Genomic DNA, 17,117 nt, shown 5'->3' on the forward strand with positions numbered 1-17,117 from the left:
CTCGAATCAAGCGAAAAGTAATGTTAAAAAGCCTTTATTTCATCTTGGCTGTTACTTAAAAACAGGTGATACACACAAGCTGCACAACCTACGCGTTGCGGCTATTGCCTTCGTCAGGGTGTGAACAGCAAACACATTGAAAGTTCATCTTGAGCAGCAGTTAATTAGTCTAATAACAATCACCTGGTTATGCTACTTCAGGGAAACAGGAGTGAAAGAATTTTAAAGATTACATATCATTTTATACCAAACACTGTATACACCATAATTGAAAAAACAAACAAACAAACAAACAAACAAACATAAGTATCACAATACTAATGGTGTCACAAATCAAGTAACATTATAATTTTTATTTCTAAAATACAAAAATCATTCAAACATTTTGTTACAATAAAGGTACAAAGTCTAATTCCCCATTTAAACCTGGAAATTCAGTTGTTTTTAACATGTAAATCCAGAAAGACTCTCTTTGTAGAAGCTTATTAACTCTATCACCTCCTCTTATTGACCTAGGAACATGTTCTATGCCAATTATCTTCAAAGTACTTGGGCTGCCATGATTTTTCTCCTTATAATGAAGAGCCATCGGATATAAAGGATTACAGACTCGAATAGCATTTTTATGTTCTGCTAATCTAATCTTTAATTTCCTGGTAGTCATCCCTATATAGAAGCAACCACATGGGCACTCCAATCGATACACCACAAATGAGGTATTACAACAAATAAATTATTTTACTTTAAATTCAAGACCTGAAGTTAAATCTTTAAACATGTTCGTCTTAACCATATTATCACAGTGATTACAATTGCCACATCTGTGATTTCCTGCACTCAGACATAACCAAGAATTAGATTTCTTAGAGTGAAGGTGACTTCTCACCAATTTATCTCTAATCGTAGGTGCTTTTCGAAAGACAATGGAAGGAGACTTAGGCATAACTTCCCTGTGATGAGGATCACTCATAACAATATCCCAATTACTTTTTATAATTTTCTTAATTCTATTCGCTTCTGTACTATACTGTGTAACGAAATAAACAGAATTATCAGGATCTTGTGGTCTGTGTTTTTGTTCTAGTAACTCATCTCTATTGATATTTTTTGCTTTAACAAAAGCTTTTTTAATCACACTGTTTTTATACCCTTGTTCCTGAAAACTTTGAGTCATTTCTTGCACCCTAAAAGTGAAATCATCTTCCCTGTCACAAATTCTTTTTAATCTCTGAAACTGTCCAAAGGGTATATTATCTGTCAACCAAGAGGGGTGAAAGCTATCTGCTCTTAAAATAGTATTTCTATCAGTTTCTTTCCTAAAAATAGTAGTATGTAATGCACCATTACTTTCTTTAAAATTGTTTAAATACAAGAAATTTATCTCAGTATATGAAAAATCAAGACTCAATTTCAAATTCACATTAGTATTATTTAAATATGAGTGAAACGCTAATAAATCTGCCTCTGAACCAATCTATATAAGAAAAATATAATCTATATATCTCCCCCACCACATCACATACTTTAAATATGGATTTGAATCAGAAAATACACATTGCTTTTCCCAAAATCCTAAAAACATAATTTGGGGCAAAACAAGCACCCATAGCTGTACCTTTAATTTGCTTATAGAATTCATCTTGAAACAAAAATAAATTATTTTTTAGTGTCCATTCAGCTAGTTGCACAATGAAGCATGCTGGTGGTCTTTCAGTAGATGATCTCATATCCAAATAAAATGCTAATGCTTCCAACCCTTCTTTATGGTCTATATTCGTTTACAACGAATTCAACATCCATGGCTACTATTCTATCATTCTATTCATTCTATAGTTTTCAGTTATTTAATAATATTCAATACATGGGTTGTATCTTGAATAAATGAGGGAAGTTCATTAACCAATGGTTTAATGAAATAATCCACGAATTTTGAAGCCGGCTCTGTAATAGACCCATTACCACTAATTATAGGTCTCCCTGGTGGATTTTCAAGATTTTTATGTACTTTTGGAAGCATATAAAAGGTAGGAATCTTAGGATCTTTACAAAAGAGAAAATCACATTCATTCTTTGAAATCCATCCCTCATTTTGAGCATGTATTAAAATATCAGTTCATTTTTCACACTCTCTATTGGATTGGATTTCAAGCGCCGATAGTACTCACTAGGGGTGTAACGGTACACGTATTTGTACCGAACCGTTTCGGTACAGGGCTTTCGGTACGGTGCACGTGTGTACCGAAGCATTACATCGCAACCAATATTCACCACCAATAACCGCAATAAGCTCTGCGTTTTGTTACTTTCGATAAGAAACAAAGTGTCATCCTTCAAATTTTGTCCACGAAATCATGAAGTTTAAACAGAAAATGCCATTTTGACGTGCTTTGATGTGGGGTGACAGATCACTGTACAGGCGCCTCAGTTCAACCGGCAGCACGAGCGCGGAGCGCAAGTGAATGTGTTCATCTCTTCCTCCTTAATACTAGTTACAGAATAAACATGAAAGAACATCTGAAGGTATGTTGCAAGATTCAGTACAACTTACTGAAACGGTCATATCTCATGTAATCGCTCATTCAGTGTTTCAACGGTGGAAAGACATCAATGAAAGCTTCCGTATTCAACAATATGTCATGATGCATTTACCTCAGAAAAGCCATTCAGTGTTCACAGCTTGTTAGTTTGCTAGAGAAATGAACTCTTTCGCTTAATATATGCACTGTATTAGCCAATATATTCATTATTTTACTTAAACCTTTTAGTGATATCCTGATTAGGCTATTTAATGTATGTTTAAATAAATCTGATGTTAAAATAACAGCCACTGTGTAGAAATGATTATATTTCAACAACGAATTGGAGTAAAAACATTTAGAAGTTAATGCAAAAACTGCCTTAGGTGCAGCTTACAGGTTTGCATACAATTTGTTATTTGAGTGTTGATTATTTTATCTAAAAATAAAAAGCAATTGAATTTAGGCTAATAGTTTGGGCTTCTTTCAAGTTAGGGCTCCCTACATAGTTTATAGCATTAGCAGAGATCTTTTTTTTTATCCTTAAGAAACTTTTAGTTTTAATTTAATTTAATATATTTAAAGACAAAAACACAATTTGTTCAGTAAACCTCTGTTTAATAATAAAAAAAAGCAATTTTATGTTTAGTTTTCTCTCCACCTGCTGTACCGAAAACTGTACCGAACCGTGACTTCAAAACCGAGGTACGTACCGAACCGTGAGTTTTGTGTACCGTTACACCCCTAGTACTCACAGTTCTGTAGTTGTCGCAAGGCTTCTTTGATGTACTGATCTGTGCCCCATACAACCACTGCGCCTCCCTTGTCCGCTCTTTTTATTACAAGATCATCATTATTAGAAAGCCAGTTCAAAGCATCTCGATCTTCTTTTGAAAGATTATTAAATTTTCTTCTTTTTGAGATGAAAATCTTGTCAATTTCATACGTTACTTTTTTGTAGAAAGAATTCAAAGTTGGATTAGATACACATGGCATAAATGTTGACTTGGGCTTAAAAGATGAAGCTTTCTTATCGTAAGTACGGGTAGCTGTTTCAGATGTATAGTACCAAGCTTTTAATTGACGACTCCGATGAAACTTAAATAAGTCCACTTTGGTCTGGAATTCTTTCGCTGTATTTGTTGGTGCATAGGTCAGGCCTTTTGATAAAACAGAGGCGCAACTTGTCGGTAAAGTGATATTTGAAATGTTTATCACTTCGTCTCCCTTGTTCGGCTCCGGGTATATCTGCCTTGAATTGGGAGTCTTGGTCGATTTACCTCTTCCTCATCTCATCTTGCGTCCTCCCGTCTTCTGGGTCTCTGAGCCATTCTGGATTTGCTTTCTAAAAAATCTCTCCTAGGTGATATCTCCGCTGTTGATAGATCTTCATCGCTGCTGGTTAAATTAAAAGACACCGATCTCTTTCTGTGAGTCTTTACATTTCGTTGAGACCATGCATACACCTGCTCTTTGTAATCATTTTCATCTCTTCCAAATTTGGACAATTTTTCTTGCTTAAGTTTCTTAGATAATTGTTCTATATCATCAAGTTTTTCTTCAAATTGCGAGAACGATTCATGCCCAGCTGATGTCAGCTCTTCTTTAATTTTGGCAATCTGTTTTTGCGTTTCTGCCTTCTGTTTTTTTGCTTCTTCGATTAACAATAACATAAGGTCCTGAGAGCATAAAAATGCTATTCGAGTCTGTAATCCTTTATATCCGATGGCTCTTCATTATAAGGAGAAAAATCATGGCAGCCCAAGTACTTTGAAGATAATCGGCATAGAACATGTTCCTGCTTCCTGCTTCGCTACTGTTCGGACGCTCTTGCTTACAGCTCCGCGCTTTGCTCTATTGCTTTTATATTTTATCTCATAATTTTAACTACAGCAAATAGGCACAGTGCTCAAACAACAAATCTTGGCACCAACAATCTTTTTAACTGGAAGAATTGATACAAAAAAGGGGAATTTTATCCAACCAGCCTCCCATTGACAGCAGCCATCAGCTTACATTCCGGAGAAGGGAAAACACAGCTGCCTACATCCAAAAGGATTAGAAATAATATGCCTCCTCTGGTTGAAGAATCTACCTGCTGCACAAACTGCCACAGACTTCTAAAAAGGATTGCAGTTCTTGAAACAAAGTTACTTGCGGGACTACCAAACCAGAAGGAACACACAACAGAGCTTCGTCATGGACATCCTCAGCAAACAGTCGGTGAGTCCCATGAATCTAATGCCCCTAAACAGACCATACTGAGTGCCGAAATTGATCAACATATTAATCGATGGCACACACAGGGAGCAAGACCCAAAGGCACTCGAGACATCAGATTGTCACGAGTATCACATATTAATGCAGTAGCATCCTCTACCCCAAACACTAGCTCCCTACCACCGCAAATACATCTGGAGAACAGATTTGAAGTGTTAATGAATGTGGGTGAGGAATCTCCAGACATGATGAATGTGGGTGAGGAATCCCCAAACATGATCGGACACAGATCAAATCAGCCAGCAGCTAACACCGATGCTAACTGCCGCTCAAGTTTGAACAGTCAGCGGCACTCAGCTCAGAGAGCAGCCGAGCCCAGGACTCTGATAGTGGGTGACTCTATTATCAGAAACATCAGCAGCATGGATACAACTACATGCTGCATTCCACAAGCAACAGTTTCTGATGTAAACAGGGAACTTAAGAGCATTCTGATGAAATATAAGACTGCAAATCGACTAATCATTCATGTGGGGAAGAATGATATTCGAAAGGAACAGTCAGAACTCCTTAAGAGGGATTTCAATGAACTTTTTGAAATGCTTAAAAGACTAAAAGTTCAGTCGTTCATCAGTGGAGCACTCCCAGCAAGAGGAACAAATAGATTTACACGGTTGCTTGGACTTAACACATGGATGCAAAAAACCTGCAACTTAAAAGGACTGAATTTCATTGACAACTTCAATCTGTTCTGGAGTCAGAGACAACTGTTCACTCATGATGGCCTGCACCCAAACAAACTGGGCTCAAGAGTGCTAAAGGACAATATCTACTTCTGCCTCCATCATCCTTCAGCAGTGTGTGCAAATCCACTCAACCTGAGTGGCACAAACACACCTGGACAGAGTACAACTGACCACAGGACATCATTTCAGCACCTGAATGGACATGCGGTTGACACATCCCACAAGGTCAATGATAACACCACGCAGCCACAACAACCACTGCTCATGGACACAATCCTGACTGAGCCTTGCCCACAGAGCTCACCGAGAGACAGTGATGTGTTAGAACTGCTCCAAGATTCAGCACCCAAGGACGACTTTTGGGAAAACTGCCAGGGAAGCCAGGACAACATACTACAGCCTCTGGTAACACCAGAACAACAGCCCCTCTCACCAGACACATTATCCCTCTCTCCAGCATCCCCTCTTCTGTGCTTCTCAGAGAAAATGGAGGAACTGGTGTATGCTGGAACCAAACTCTCCCACTCTTTTGCTGCGAGCCCCCAGATATCAACAAAAAAGCGTCAAGCCCCGAAAACCAACAAAGCCTGTGGGCCACACAATGGACAATGGATAAACATTTCATCCATTGTTATTAAGGATGTTAGCGCTATCTGATAATTTCTGTATTTTCTTTGATTTATTGATCTCTCCGACTGTTGAAGCTAGATCTGTCTCTGTCAAAAAGCGATGCTTAAATGAGAATACTAGTGCACTGTTTATGAAGGCTATATCTTTAACACCAAGCATATCTGCAGACTCTGTTGATTTTCTCCTTGATTCTTTTAACTCAAAAGTACAGAATGTTATTGATAACATTGCTCCTGTGAAAGTCAGGAAGAAGAGTGGCGGACAAAAAGCACCGTGGAGAGACTCAACAGCAGTGCAAAATATGAAAAGACAATGCAGAAAAGCTGAGCGCATGTGGCGAAAGACAAAACTTGAAATCCATTTTAACATCTATAAAGATATTCTTCATGCTTTCAATGTGGAATTAGGCAAAGCTAGACAGACCTTCTTCTCAAATATTTTAAACAGAAACTTAAACAACACCCACACTCTTTTTGCTACTGTAGAGAGACTAACAACCCCCCCAAGTCAGATTCCCAGTGAAATGCTCTCAGACAGCAACTGCTTTAAGTTTGCTTCCTTCTTCTCTGAGAAAATTAATAATATCAGAAAGGCGATCAGCACATCCTTGAGCTGCACTGGGGTAAAACAGATCAGATCACAACATCAGAAAGCAGCTATTATGTCTCTTTTCGAAGCAATTGATGGTAAAATTTTGGAAGAAACAGTACAGCACCTTAAAACATCAACCTGCGCCCTTGACACACTTCCCACATCTTTTTTCAAAAGCGTGTTTAACTGTTTAGAAGCAGATCTCCTAGAAGTGATAAACGCCTCACTTCTCTCTGGGACTTTTCCAAAATCCCTGAAAACTGCAGTTGTCAAGCCCCTCCTGAAAAAGAGCAATCTGGATAACACCATACTGAGCAACTACAGGCCAATCTCAAATCTTCCTTTCATAGGCAAGATCATTGAAAAAGTTGTTTTCAATCAGCTGAACAAGTTCTTAAGCTTGAATGGATACTTTGACAACTTTCAATCTGGTTTCCAACCGCATCACAGCACAGAGACAGCACTCATAAAGATAATAAATGATATTCGCCTTAACACAGATACAGGTAAATTATCAGTGCTGGTTCTACTCGACCTCAGTGCTGCGTTTGACACTGTTGATCACAACATTCTTCTTGACAGGCTCGAAAACTGGGTTGGGCTTTCTGGGATGGTCCTTAAATGGTTCAGGTCATACTTAGAAGGGAGAGGTTATTATGTGAGTATCAGTGACCATAACTCTGAGTGGACATCCATGACATGCGGAGTCCCTCAAGGTTCAATTCTTGCACCCTCCTGTTCAACCTATATATGCTGCCACTGAGCCAAATAATGAGAAAGAACCAAATTGCATATCACAGCTATGCAGATGACACCCAGATTTACCTAGCCCTATCACCTAACGACTACAGCCCCATTGACTCCCTGTGCCAATGCATTGATGAAATTAAAAATTGGATGTGCCTAAACTTCCTTCAGTTAAACAAAGACAAAACTGAAATCATTGCATTTGGAAACAAAGATGAAGTTCTCAAAGTGAACATGTACCTTCACTCTAGGGGTCAAACAACTAAAAATCAAGTCAGGAATCTTGGTGTGATTTTGGAGTCAGACCCGAGTTTCAGTAGCCATGTAAAGACAGTAACTAAATCAGCATATTATCATCTCAAAAATATTGCAAGAATTAGATGCTTTGTCTCCAGTCAAGACTTAGAGAAACTTGTTCATGCTTTCATCACCAGCAGGGTGGATTATTGTAATGGGCTCCTCACTGGTCTTCCCAAAAAGACCATAAGACAGCTGCAGCTCGTACAGAATGCTCCTGCCAGGATTCTGAGCAGAACCAGAAAACATGAACACATCACACCAGTCCTCAGGTCCTTGCACTGGCTTCCAGTTGCATTTAGAATTGATTTTAAAGTACTGTTACTTGTTTATAAATCACTCAATGGCCTAGGACCTCAATACATTGCAGATATGCTCATAGAATATAAACCTAACAGATCACTCAGATCATCAGGATCAAGTAATTTAGAAATACCAAGGGTTCACTCAAAGCAAGGAGAGTCTGCTTTTAGCTGTTACGCCAGCCGCAGCTGGAACTAGCTTCCAAAAGAGATCAGGTGTGCTCCAACAGTAGCCACATTCAAATCCAGACTCAAAACACATCTTTTTATCTATGCATTTGCTGATTGAGCACTGTGCTATGTCCGAACTGTTTGCACTTTATTTTATACGTATTATCTTTTTATTCTTTTAATTCCTTTTCTTGTTTTTATTTCATTTTTAATATCTTTTATGTATCGTTGTTATTCTAACTTTTAATGCATTTTAAATATTGCTGTCTGGTTGAAAGAGCTGGGAGAATTAGGAAGAAAGTGATTAAGTTAAAATTTGGTAAATTTGGATAAGGGGACAAACCATGGGGAAATTTGAGCTGTAGTGCATGGTTAAGATATCTCTGGATTACAGTCAGGACACTTTCCAAAGGGGGAAATTTCCAAAGGGGAAATTTGAACTGCGTTGCATAGATAAGATATCTCCGGAAGGGGGATTAGGGCTGTGTAGTGCAGTTTGAGGTGTCTTGGCAAAAGGGGAGATTGAAACTTTGTTTATCAGTTTGAAGTGCCTTAACAGGTAGCAGTCCTGTTGTGTGAGGAAGATACATTCAGATCTGCTCTGACGGACAACAACAACAACAAAAAACTCCCTAAGACTTCCTAGCTCTTCCATCCAGATAGCAAAATTCAGTTTTTACTGTTATTTCTATTCCTTATGTTCTATTTTTATTCTTCTTCTTTATGTAAAGCACTTTGAATTACCATTGTGTATGAAATGTGCTATACAAATAAAATTGCCTTGCCTTGCCTTGCCTTGCCTAGGTAAATAAGAGGAGGTGATAGAGTTAATAAGCTTCTACAAAGAGAGTCTTTCTGGATTTTTATGTTAAAAGCAACTACATTTCCAGGTTTAAATGGGGAATTAGACTTTGTACCTTTTTTGTAACAAAATGTTTGAATGATTTTTGTATTTTAGAAATAAAAATTATAATGTTACTTGATTTGTGACACCATTAGTATTGTGATACTTATGTTTTTTTTGGGGTTTTTTTTCAATTATGGTGTATACAGTGTTTGGTATAAAATGATATGTAATCTTTAAAATTCTTTCACTCATGTTTCCCTGAAGTAGCATAACCAGGTGATTGTTATTAGACTAATTAACTGCTGCTCAAGATGAACTTTCAATGTGTTTGCTGTTCACACCCTGACGAAGGCAATAGCCGCAATGCATAGGTGTGCAGCTTGTGTGTATCACCTGTTTTTAAGTCACAGCCAAGATGAAATAAAAGCTTTTTAACATTACTTTTCGCTTGATTCGAGTGCCTTGGATTACCTACTATTACAACCAAACTGTCCTCTTTTGTCTTACTTTGAGCCAAAGTATTCCCAGTCCATTCTTGTATTTTTACCTCTCTCTGTATCTGCTCATTTTGTTTTGTTTTTTTGTGCTGCTTCAGTTTAAGTTAACCCCTCATTTATTCTCACATTTTGAATTTTCACAGCAGGTTTGTGTGCAATACATCCCCCAAAGCCAGCACTATGCTCACCTCCGCAACTGCAGCATGTTTCCTTCACTCCTTCGCCACATTTACCATATACATGGTCACCCCCACATCTCGCACAATGTTGTTTTTCCTCTGCAAACAGCACTAACATGGCCATACTTCTGGCACTTTATGCATCTCAGTGTCTTTCCACTATCCGTAAATGATCATTGACTATTAGTTTTCTTTCTTTTCGATTGACTACTTTCCACCATTCATTCCCTCTTGTACTCCCACTACACGATTCATCTTCCATTTCCGGATCACTACCAGAGCTACTGTCATTTCCTGCCATCAGTGCTCCAGTCACAGGCAAAGAATATGCACTTACAAGAAGCGACACTCAAAAGAACGTTCCATTGCTACTCCGGCGCCCGGCAACAGTCTTGCATTTCCGCCATTTTGTGGTGAAAGCGACTCATCAGTCCACTAGTTTCTATGGCAATATCAGCTGCTTTGTTAAAACAAAATGTACATTAAAGCTGAAATCCAACCTGAATGATGACAACACAGAATAAAATACTATCACTAGTGATCATCAAATCCTTTTAACAGTTTATTTTACACACTTTGTGTTTAAGTCTTTCAATTTTTTTCACAAAACCTTTGCTCTCTAGAAACCCAGTCAGTTTGGCTTAAAATTCATTAAAAGGTTTATAAACACTGAATTAATACCAGCAAATGAAATTAAATTAAGGACATGCATCAGAAAAATTGGGAATGTTGGACAATAAACATATACAGTGGGTACGGAAAGTATTCCGACCCCCTTAAATTTTTCACTCTTTGTTATATTGCAGCCATTTGCTAAAATCATTTAAGTTCATTTTTTTTCCTCATTAATGTACACACAGCACCCCATATTGACAGAAAAACACAGAATTGTTGACATTTTTGCAGATTTATTAAAAAAGAAAAACTGAAATATCACATGGTCCTAAGTATTCAGACCCTTTACTCAGTATTTAGTAAAATCACCCTTTTGATCTAATACAGCCATGAGTCTTTTTGGGAAAGATGCAACAAGTTTTTCACACCTGGATTTAGGGATCCTCTGCTATTCCTCCTTGCAGATCCTCTCCAGTTCTGTCAGGTTGGATGGTAAACGTTGGTGGACAGCCATTTTTAGGTCTCTCCAGAGATGCTCAATTGGGTTTAAGTCAGGGCTCTGGCTGGGCCATTCAAGAACAGTCACAGAGTTGTTGTGAAGCCACTCCTTCGTTATTTTAGCTGTGTGCTTAGGGTCATTGTCTTGTTGTAAGGTAAACCTTCAGCCCAGTCTGAGGTCCTGAGCACTCTGGAGAAGGTTTTCGTCCAGGATATCCCTGTACTTGGCCGCATTCATCTTTCCCTCGATTGCAACCAGTCGTCCTGTGCCTGCAGCTGAAAAACACCCCCACAGCATGATGCTGCCACTACCATGCTTCACTGTTGGGACTGTATTGGACAGGTGATGAGCAGTGCCTGGTTTTCTCCACACATACCACTTAGAATTAAGGCCAAAAAGTTCTATCTTGGTCTCATCAGACCAGAGAATCTTATTTCTCACCATCTTGGAGTCCTTCAGGCGGGCTTTCATGTGTCTTGCACTGAGGAGAGGCTTCCGTCGGGCCACTCTGCCATGAAGCCCCAACTGGTGGAGGGCTGCAGTGATGGTTGACTTTCTACAACTTTCTCCCATCTCCCGACTCCCGATCTGTGCCTTGCCACAATTCTGTCTCTGAGCTCTTCAGGCAGTTCCTTTGACCTCATGATTCTCATTTGCTCTGACATGCACTGTGAGCTATAAGGTCTTATATAGACAGGTGTGTGGCTTTCCTAATCAAATCCAATCAGTATAATCAAACACAGCTGGACTCAAATGAAGGTGTAGAACCATGTCAAGGATGATCAGAAGAAATGGACAGCACCTTAACACTCTGAGGTCTAAAAACGCGCCGGCGCGTTTTGCAGGTTTTTTTTCACATTGCAGCAAAACAGACTTAAAATACTCCGTCATTTTTTGTCATAGAAACATAAGTAATACATCAATTGAAACTATAGAATATCTCCTTTTATTTGTATACACTCAGAGTAAAAACAAAATGTTGTGCTTTTTGTAAAATAAAGAAAACTAACATGATGCGTGATCTCTCATCTCCCTCTGAACGAAGTCCAATCTGATAGTTCTCAGAAAATGAAGTGTAACTTAGTGAATACTAATCACAAAAAATTCATACTTATGTCTAACAAAACGTTGAAATGTCAGGTTTTAAATCGTGCAAGTCAAATCGAAAACAAACATTCTGTGTTTATGTAATCTGTATGAAAAGAGAGCCATGTCAGAAGTCCGTGATTCAGCTCATTACCCACTAATGCGGCCACACCCACGGAGCCAGCGCTATTCACAGGCAAATTCAGAGACAACACATGCATTCATCATCTCAATCGTGTATTTATTGCCTTGAAAATTGTTTATCTGGATGAAAAAGCCTTGGTTAGCGATCTCTGGAAGACATTCAGTAAATTCCTGTTTGTTTTCTTCTAATGATAAGTTTTAAGTGAGTTTTTGTTTCTTTAGCGCCCTCCGGCTGTAGTATGAATTGGTAAACACCATTCATGGAATATCGTCTTCTTCTTAGGTGAATTTGTGGACTAAAATGCACAGAGCGCCCTCCGGCTGCAGTATGAATTGCAAACACCAGCGCTCATAGAGATAACAATGAATATTAAATAAAAAATAACTCCTCTGTATAGAAAATTGACATAAACATATGAGAATCCTATATTTCTCCAAATGTGCATACTTTTAAACTAAAAGCCTATATTCAGACTCTTTGCATCACAGAAATACATTATATTTTAAAGTATAATATAAAACCATTATTTTATATTGTAATAAAATGTTTCTGTATGTTTCATATACCATGATGAGCTTGAGACATCACAGAAGTTTTTTTTCACAGCCTACCTGACTGAAATGCCTCATTAATATGCAAGTCTTTTCAGGTCATTACTATTCAATTCTTTTGTCTTCACAGGTGAGAATGAGCCATTATTCATGGAGATTCACGCCTCCTCGCATACCGTGTTTCTTGGCAAAAAGTGTCTTACAAAAACTAAATCAGTATATTGTTATAAATGAAAGAGTAGTCAGCATAATTTTTACATAATTTTGAAGCAAAAACTCTAGTCTACAACCTTCAATACCCAAAAGTCTTGTGAACACAGATTTAATATACTTTTATTGGCCTTATATCAGTGACTTAAGTTTTTTGTTTTTTCAGTAACCACGCATAAACGTTATTCCTTCAAAAACACAAACATGTACACACATGTTCCTCACATATTATGGTAGCCTAGTTTGTGCTGAATACAGTGTAATGACACTTGTGTCATTAATATGTTTATGAACAACTGAAAAAAGCACAAATGTCAGGGCATGTCAAAACTTCTCCAGGCCCCAAATCAGCCTCAGACTCCAGAGGGTTAAATATATGAGTGTCACTGTGTTTTTCTGTCAATATGGGGTGCTGTGTGTACATTACTGAGGGAAAAAAATGAGCTTAAATGATTATAGCAAATGGCTGCAATATAACAGAGTGAAAAATTTAAGGGGGTCTGAATATTTTCCGTACCCACTGTAAATATAACAACTTGATTTTGCAGTGTTGTCTAATGTCTGTTAAAGCAAAAGTCTCCAAAAGTGTGAATTATGCGATAACGGACACAGCAATGCATCATGTATTATAAGATCTTTATGTTTGTAGCGTGATCCATTAAAATATACAATATAGCCTATTTCAATTCAGACCTAGATATTATTACTCCACTAGGTCTGAAATATATTGTTCGCTGCAAACATGATGATCTTAAATGTATTAATTATTAATTTACTATTAATAAATGTGTAAAGTTGCATTAAATGGAAATACTCAAAGTAGGCTAACTACATTACCTCAGATGGTTGAATGGTTGGATTCCACAACTGGTAAAATAAAACATATATAAGACAATACAACATTTACTGTAGGAGCCATACAATTTACTGGTGACTTAATTTAAAAAACTGTTCTTTTGCGCTTCTGATTTGGCAGTGAAATTCACTGATTTTGGGTGTGTAAGATGTGAAGGATTCTATGGTCCAGTTAGTATTTTCACCCCATAATGGCGGCCACGCTACTGGAGTGCCATCTAGTGGCTGTTACCCAAAAAGTATCAAAGTGTCGCCTCTTGGGTTCTAAGCTCTTTGGCTCCAGTCACAGTGTTGCCAAACCGCCCCAGTCGGATGAGTCAGCCAGCGCAGTTTCTCAAGAGGAGCTGCACGAGCTCTGATGACAACTGTTTCACGACTGGCCGGATTCACTGCATGACAACGATCATGTGTTTCGCATTTATTCTGAAAACTTTAGTTCCACTAATGCTCACAAATCTGTATTTTTATAACAGTTGAAGCTCTTTTCATGTAGTCGCAATGTTATATTGTGTCATGTTTATCAAAATAAAACTTATAAAACCATAGATCCCACTACATTGGTACTTCAATAATATGTTGAACTTTATTCTTGTAAAAACGGAAGCTGTAAGCAGTATATCAAAAGTTTTGAATGAAAATGTCTGTGAAACATCAGTGTATTAGTCAAATATTGCATTTATTTCACTTCAGCTGTGATATGCAAGTATGCAAATGCAGCATGAGCGTCACTACGAGAAGCAGAAAGTGTCCGACTTTACGTCTCCCCGTCTGCATGCGGATACTCTCGCCAATCGATTACCTCCAGTCGCAGACGATGTTGAAAACACCTTATGGTTCTTTGTTGATCATTCACAGGTGTCTTTGTTTAGTCATCAGTCTGTGTATATATGACACTCATGTTTCATTGTTCTCTTGTCTAGACTCTCTTGACACTGTTTGGTGAGTGTCAGTTTTGGTCAAGCCACGTCTTTGTTTTTGAATTTTGTTCATGTTTTGGATTATATTAAACTGCACTTAGGTTATTGTCTCCTGTGGACTTCATTACAATGACCAAACATTTGGTCTTTGATCTGTGCCTCAATATTGCATTTAAATTGTGAGATCATAATTGCTTCTTTGTATCTTCTGGTTTGCATTCTGGGTGCAACGAATGATCCTTTACAAAAAAGTTACAATATATTTGTGACGAGCACGGCGGGCGAGAGCCGTGATGGAACGGCGCGAGGCCGGTGACGCGAGTGATAATGAGCATCACCTGCGAGGCGCGCCGGCCTTGAGTCTCTCACGGAGGAGCTCCGGAGGCATAAAAGGAGGAGCGACATCAGTGAAGGACGAGAGAGGACCAGGCCTGGACTTTATTTTATGTTTTATTATGTTTGTGTGGCCGGCAGATGTCCGCGAGGGCCACACAAACATAATAAAACTAAAATAAAGTCCAGGCATTACTTTCGTTTTGTTCTTTGTTTATTTTGAATTAAACTTTTGTTGAACGTTCGCCGGTTCCCGCCTCCTTCTTGCCACATCTACTAACCATGTTACAATATTAAAAACAATTTTCTATAAGATAGGATTTCAAAGTTTTTTTGAAGTAATGACAATAGTATATGTAGATCAGAAGCAAATCTTTTGTTTTTCTTGCTTTGTAAATGTGGTATTTACCCATAATACAAATAAAGTGCAAGACATCATCTAGCTTCCTACTGTCAGAAACATCACAGTGAATAATGTGAAGAATGATCACTGATGCACACTTGACTCAATGGTCTACATACACTGGCAGACTTGTGCGGTCGTCAAAAGGTATATTGGGCTGGGTAAAGGCCGGAACACACCAAGCCGACGCCGACGAACTAGTGGCGATGAAAGCAGACTGTGGGGTTGGCTCAACTCAGCAGCGTCTTTGTCCAAATTTGCCCTGACACACCAAACCAACGCTAGACAGCCGATGGCCAAGTAGCACGTCCATTCTGCGCCTGCGTAAGATGAATTGCCTTTCTCTACCAGCAGGTGGCAGTAGCTGAACGGCCAATCAGATTGATCAGATGGCCTGAGGAGCTCCGACTCCAATTCAACATGTCGAATCAGCCGAAAAAAAGCCGATGAGGACCAACTTCAGCCGATGGTGTAAAACACATTGAGAAAACTTAGTCGGCCGACCGTCGGCTTGGTGTGTTCCTGCCTTTAAATGTTCCAGTGTCAAACCTGTTGGCCAAACATGTGTGCTGCTGTTGTGCATGGTATATTGCACTTCTCATCATGATCAACCGTTCAATGATCAACCTAGTTGCTTCTGACATTGTCTTCCATTGTTTTATTGAGAGTCAGTATTTTCATAATGTAGGCCTGCTTATTATTCAATTCTGCCAGCACATCAGATGGGATTTAAAAGTAGTAACTTTGGGGGAAAAAATTTAATTTTCTATATTTATTTAGTCATTTTAATGGGGGAAATGTCCCCTATTACTAATAACTAGTTAACCTAACGTTTAAATTTCTACAGGATCATCTTACCCTGTTTTCCAGTATTTGGATTTTATTTTATGTGTACAAAAGTCTACATATCAAACAATCACATCCTGTCCTGCAGTGTTCAGCTCCAACCCTAATCAAACACACCTGAACAAGCTAATCCAGGCCTGAAGGGTTGCTGTAAAAGCAGGGCTGTTTCTGGAACTTCACAAAATCTTTCTCTGAGATTCTGAAGATAACCATATTGAAAACCAAGGTGGGTGTTTGGAACAGACACCTACTAATTTTCTACCTTACGTATCTTTGTGCTTTGTCTTTAATCCTGAAAAACCCAAATATATAGAAAAAAGTTATGGTAGTTACATATTGTTGTTTATGGATGCTCCTTTTTATTTGAAAACTGTACTCTTAGCTCATTTCTGTCAGAGCCGTGATCATGTCTTCTGACACAAATCTTCGTAAGTACTCCAGTGGTATATGGAAAGAGATGGCATCATTAGTGAAATCCTTTCCAGTAAAATCAGTTTAGAGACTGATAAAATCCTTTCTCAGCCAGTGATACTTGTCACAGGGCATGGTCTGTGTTCTTGAATAGCTTGGTTTTGTTGGCGTGATGCCCATATAATCATCATATGGGCAGTCAGAGTTTATTTATTTTTCAGTTCACAGGTATCTCCACATTCATCTTCATCAATTGTATCAAGTCCCATCTCAAAGTCACTGTTCCCATTTTGGATGGCATAAATGACATCTTACGCATTGTAGATAAGACGGTCCTGTCTGGTAGCATTCTGAAATGGAAAAAAAACAGACAGATTTACAAAATCTGCCATTCAAAAGCATCGCAGGGTTAAATAATAGGACTTACTGTATTGTTAAAGGACTGTTGTTTTCGTTGAAGTCAGTGTAATCTGTAATATCGTTAAATAACATTAATGATAAAT

This window comes from Megalobrama amblycephala, linkage group LG14 (assembly GCF_018812025.1).
Source record: "Megalobrama amblycephala isolate DHTTF-2021 linkage group LG14, ASM1881202v1, whole genome shotgun sequence".
NCBI classification, from domain to species: domain Eukaryota; kingdom Metazoa; phylum Chordata; class Actinopteri; order Cypriniformes; family Xenocyprididae; genus Megalobrama; species Megalobrama amblycephala.